We start from the raw sequence: 6,000 nt of genomic DNA, 5'->3' as shown, positions 1-6,000 counted from the left end.
AATATCTATTTTGAGAAATATTAACAAAGAAGTATATGTACAAAAATGTGCTCTATTGTAAGGCACAACACAATTTGAACACATTTCTTTTCAATTTTTAGATAATTTCAATGGAATCTACCTTTATTTTTTTTAGTGATTTCATTATACTAATTAGAAACTGCAAGTAAACACAAAGACATGCTAAATATTTCAGACTTTTTATCTAATTCTCATCAAAAAATAAGGCAACAGGGTGGACAGACGAGTAACAGGGTGGACAAGACGTCACAGAATGGACCTAATATTTGTGAACAAAATTTTATTTAAAAAAGTAAATTTATTTAACCTTTACATGAACATTAAAATTATTTTTTTAAAAATACTTCCAACAAGTAAATAAAAATATCATGAACTAGTCATATGAAAAACATCAAAAACTTCATTAGCATCAGCTTTACATATGAATTCACTGAACAATATAATTCATTAACAATTAGAAATTCATTCAATAATTTAAAATAGGAAATTCATTCAATAACTAAAACTAAAAATAAAAAAATCAATTTATAACCAAAAATAATAATAGAAGACAACATATGCTGAAGAAAGATGTTTATCCACCTCTGTTATGTCCACCCTGTTACTGTGTGTCCACCCTGTTACTCTATAAAACGGTAACAGGGTGGACGGTAACAGGGGGGACATTTAATGCTAAAGCTGTCCCTTACTGCTAATGTGATGAAAAACAAGATAGCACTTAGTGACAACCAAGGAAGATTTTTAACATATTTATTAAGCATATTTTTGAAATTACCAAAAAATATAATTTTCTGCTTTAAAACAGGGTAACAGGGTGGACATCTTATGCTTTACCACGTCAGTCAAGCATTCTAAAACACTTAAAAAAGGTTGTTTAAAGAGAGGTACTTATTTTTGCTTCCATTAGTTTGATTTTCCCTCCAAAAGTGTAAGCTACTTCCTGTATCATCTGACTAGATGATGTATTGGGGGGGCATGTGTAGAGATCTTTGTATCAAAGTAACAGGGTGGACAGTTGACTCAGGGACACAACATATTTTGAATATTTTAAGCAGTAAAAATGTATAAATAACAAAAAATAACATTTGGGGAGGTAGATTATAAACGAAGCTGTGCAACAATCGTGAAAAGTGTTGGGTTTATTTTATTACTATTACTTTTATATGTATTTCTGATTGAGCAAACATGATTTGGGACATGGGAATTTGGCCTACTTATCCAAAAATAAGGGCAATTGTTTAAAATTGAAATATTTCTGCATACATATCATTGTATATTATGGTAGAGAACTGTTAACCATATAAGCCAGGCTTTTTAAAATTAGTATTAGGACATTTTTACCAAAAATATGCAATACTCTGTCATGGGGACTCAAATGGCACCAAATAGTAGGAATGACCCGCCAGTGCTTTGGTTTGCCGGCCAGTACAAGGAAGTAAACAAAGATGTGTGATTATTTCCATCCTTCGTACCTTCAAGCAACTCTGGTAGTTCTATGTTTTATCACAGTGCCACCCAGCTGCCTGGCATGCATATCCAATCGAATTCCACACACTATAGAGTCACCGTATATACGCAGATTTCCTTCAAAACCGCTTGTCTAAACGTGAAATGACAAGTCGCCACTTTTGCGTTTTCTGTTAAGATGGTCCTCGTATAAACGTAGCCTCAGTCACCTCTCAGATGCTGGATTATAAACATCCATTGTCAGTTCTCTGCACATGGTTTGTCCAGCTTTTTCTCTATGGAACCTCAGTAACTCTATTTCTGTTTTTTTCCAGTCGCCCTTCCACCTACTCTTGCTCACCTTCATCTGGATATCTGGTTTTGTCTATGGCCCAAACCCATTCCTTCCTCTGGACACGTTGCCTAAGTCATCTCCGTCATCTTCACGGCTTCCAACCCTGTCAGCCTTCCCCTGCCGTCGCAGCCCCCTCCTCAGCTCCTTGGACCCTCAGTCCCTCAGCTTCCCAGTTTCCCTGTACTCTGGTCACAGTAAGCCATGCCTCAGTCAGAGCAGTTAATTGTTTATAGAAGCCCAGTTTAAGAGAATTTGTAGAATTAAAGTTTCACGGAGTTCTGAGATTTTTCCAACAGTTATCGTTGCCCTGTGACTTCCTTAGTTTAGCCCGGAGAAATCTTGTGCTCCTTTTGCCTTCTTTTTTGAGACCCTCCTACTATATTGTCCTTGAGTATTTTCCTCACTTCGTGCAGTAATTGTTTTGGGCTGTTCTGTGACCTTAGTTATAGTAATCTGCACAGTTATTGTTTCTTATATAATTCTAGTTATTTCAATTTGCTCAAACTTAGGTTTAGTATTATTTTTTCACTCGGCATTCTTTCCCTGGTTTTACCTGCTGAGGGTTTTAGAGGTGTTTTTTTTTGCCCAACCACTGGGGACACCATAGTTTCCTACAGTCCATTGAGTTCTGTGCCCAGTTCCTGGGATTTGTAGTTCTGTATCCTAGCCTTTTGTGAATAAATCCTTAATACATCACCTGTCTCTTTTCCTGCGCCTGAGCTCACTCAATAAAAACCCTAACACATATCTGAGATGGCAATTGTCTACAATTCTGTAATTTCATGTCGCAGACGATTTGTCTACCATTCAAGTTATAATCTGCTTTCTTGACCTTGTCTCGTTCATAAAACAGAATTTAATTTCAGGTGATGGATGTGTTTCTCAGGAGTTGGTGAAGAGCAAATTAAACCTTCAGTGGGAAGATGATTGATATTTATTTGTTCCCTGTCAAAAGCTTGTATTGTGAGTGAACCTCAGAAAAATTCAACTAAAAAAAAAACCCTTTGCAGAGAGGAAAAAACTGTCTTTTTATTGCGTTTAACCCCAAACCTGATTGACAATCGTTTGCTCCCAAAGTCCTCCTCTGGCTTTGTCCTTCAACTACAATCAATTACGTTTGATCATCCCCTGGTTGGAGGTTTCTTGCTTCCTTTGACACTCAAGGGGATAGAGTTTTCCACATATCTAGAATACTGTTCAAAAGATGGGTATCCCTTAGACATGTCCTTATTTTTGAAGGAAAATGTTTTTTTTTCAATGAAGATTACATTAAATGAATCAGTCTAGACATTGTTAATGTGGTAAATGACTATTCTAGCTGGAAACAACTTATTTTTAATAGAATATCTCCATAGGGGTACAGAGGAACATTTCCAGCAACCATCACTCCTATGTTTTAATGTTACATTGTGTTCGCTAATGGTGTTGAAAGACTGATTGATGATTAGAAAACCCTTGTGCAATGTCGTCAGCACATGAATAAAAGTTTTCGTGGAAAACATGAAGTTGTCTCGGTGACCCCAAACTTTTGAACGGTAGTGTACACTACCAATCAAAAGTTTAGGGTCACGTTCTCATTCTGTGGTTTTTATTTAATTATTTGATACATTGTAGATTAATACTGAAGTCATCACAACCATAAAAGAACAAGAATGGAATTATGTTGTAAACAAAAAAGTGTTAATCTTCAGTATTAAACTACAATGTAGAAAATACATACTAGAGCTGAATAAGAAGTTGTGTCCAAACTTTTGAACGGTAGTGCAGATACAACACAAGCAAGAGTCTAGTCAGAACAAGCTGGATAAGTGCCATATAACAAGTTCAAGTGTGAGAATAGGACCGTGGCGCCTAGAGGTAATGCGGGCGGTGACATTCTTTGCTTTGAGAATGTCATGCACTTGTGTGACTTGGTCAAAAAACTAACCTCTAAACGTAATTTAAACATCCACTAGGGGTCAGAATCCGCCTGCTGAAAGCGGCAGCAGCAGACTTGTGAGTGTTTTATCAGTGAGGCTTACAGACTAGATTTGCTGAACATTCCTCTAATCCTACAATCTGCACCAAAAAGCTCTGCAGCTTCTGAAATGACTGGAAACGGTGAGTAGAAACTTTTTTTGGGTACTACTTAGCAATAGATATATCTTATAAATGTGGCCTGGTCATAAAATGACAGGACCGGACACAGAATAATTTTTATGTGGGTTTTTATTGCCCGACTGGACCCATACAAAAATGAGAACAGCGTTAATATTATTCACTGAGGATTGTAGATTTCTTTGTTTTTACAGTTGTAACAATAAAGAATAGTTAACCTGTTGCTCAGCACACAATGCTGGTACTCTTACACACCCATTGGTACATCTGCACCCTCAAAGTGTAATCCCTGGAACACCCTCTAATCCAGGGGTCGGCAACCTTTAACACTCAAAGAGCCATTTCGGCCCGTTTCCCACAGAAAAGAAAACACCGGGAGCCGCAAAATCCTTTTGGCATTTAAAATGAAGACAACACTGCATATATCGCTTTTTTTTTTTTTTTTTTTACTTCTATGCCCTTGTTAATCAGTCGTGATTAATTAATTACAAAGCCTCTAATTAGATTCATTTTTTAAAATTGTGTCCTTCCACTAATATTTATCTTACCTGGTTAATGTCATTTTTGCTCCTGGACCTCATATGTTACGTAATGTTAGCTGGAAATCAATATTTTGCGAATGTCTATTTAACTTGTAAAATCTATTTATCTATTTATCTTAAGCTAATAACTTTTCTCCGGTAAGTCGCTGCCCTGTTTTCCAAGACGTCACTCCTCTGACTCCCTGACCTGCTGCCGTGTTCTTGCGTGTAACGTGTATTACCCTATCATGAGTACTTTTGACTCAAAGACAAGACGTGTCTTTCTTGGAGTGGAGCTTTAATATACAGGCTTGCCATTCTTGAGTACAAAACGATGTGAAACTACAGGCGTTGCTTCTCCATCTCCTCCGCATCAACCTTACGCTCTCATGTCCCAGAACCCCAGCAACACATCCGGTGAAGTGACACGTCAAAATAAGAGCGGTAATTTCACAATAAAACTCTCTATATTAAAATGCATTGAAACGCGCCTGAAAGGCAGAACAATTTATTTTCCAAAGTTACAGGGAGTCACAACAGAGGGCTGAAAGAGCCGCGGGTTGCCGACCCCTGCTCTAATCAAACCGGGTTCACTGACTACAAAAAAAAAAATGTTACTACAAACTAAAGACAACAGTAGTGGCACTTTCCTGGCAAGAAAACAACAGTACAGAAAGAAATGAATACACTTCTTTTAAACAGTCACAACATTACTCACGTAATTCGGTAACTTAAATAATGTATTGCTCTTAGGATATATTCTGTGCATTTATTTATAACATTTTCCCAGCAGCCAACAAAGAAAAAAAAAGTAAGAAGACTCACTTTCACTCCAGTGTGTATTCTGCACAAACGGACACACACCAGGAACTCAACACAGCATATCTCCCCTCTAAAACGTGGCAAAAGCATATAAAACTCAACAATCATTTGTAAAACACCTTAGGCTTCATTTTCATTCATAAGTGCAATAAACAACCACTTACGCCGCCCTGCTATTCAGTCTTTCTCTCAGTGTGGCGAAGAGAGGACTCACTGAACACGTTTCGTTTTTAACGATCTACAAACATCAGGAATACTAAATCATCACTCGTCAGTCTCGCTCAACAACAATAACATCACCTTATTGGATGTGCCAATGACTATTTTCTGCGCTGAACTAACATTTGTAGAGATATTTTCCTCCATGTGGATGAAAACGCACACCTAGTGATGGTCCTCTGATACCCAAGGCTTCAACACATGCGCGGTAGCTCATGAAGCAATCGAGCCACTGTGCCGATGCTTGATTTGATCATGTGACTCGTGACGTTTGAATCACTTCAGTGACGTTTGAAGCACTCAACTGCTTCGAATCACCTGATTGGTTCGGTTTGTTTTGTGAATCACTCGGCGGGATTGAGTGTGTTCCGGGATAGGAGATCCCAGAGTGTCGTTCATTTGACTGATTTTCCGCAGAGTAGGTTGGTTTTGTTGCTGCCGTTCGTTGCTTTGACAGTTAGTAGTGTATAGCTAGCTAGCTAGCTAGCTAGATAGATAGATAGATAGATAGATCGATCT

The 6,000-nt window shown here is 37.7% G+C and overlaps 1 long non-coding RNA gene across 1 annotated transcript; it reads right to left on the bottom strand.

The window, feature by feature from the left end:
• Nucleotides 1-4,390: 4,390 nt before the first annotated feature.
• LOC127534741 (uncharacterized) lies at nt 4,391-5,675 on the bottom strand. The gene is made up of 2 exons (XR_007943110.1): nt 5,427-5,675; nt 4,391-5,332 (listed from the first exon to the last, which is right to left on the bottom strand). It is a non-coding gene; the product is annotated as an uncharacterized LOC127534741 (long non-coding RNA).
• Nucleotides 5,676-6,000: the final 325 nt, after the last annotated feature.

The sequence above is a fragment of the Acanthochromis polyacanthus genome, chromosome 7 (assembly GCF_021347895.1).
Source record: "Acanthochromis polyacanthus isolate Apoly-LR-REF ecotype Palm Island chromosome 7, KAUST_Apoly_ChrSc, whole genome shotgun sequence".
In the NCBI taxonomy this organism is placed as follows: domain Eukaryota; kingdom Metazoa; phylum Chordata; class Actinopteri; family Pomacentridae; genus Acanthochromis; species Acanthochromis polyacanthus.
This window is presented reverse-complemented; position numbering and strand designations above follow the sequence as displayed.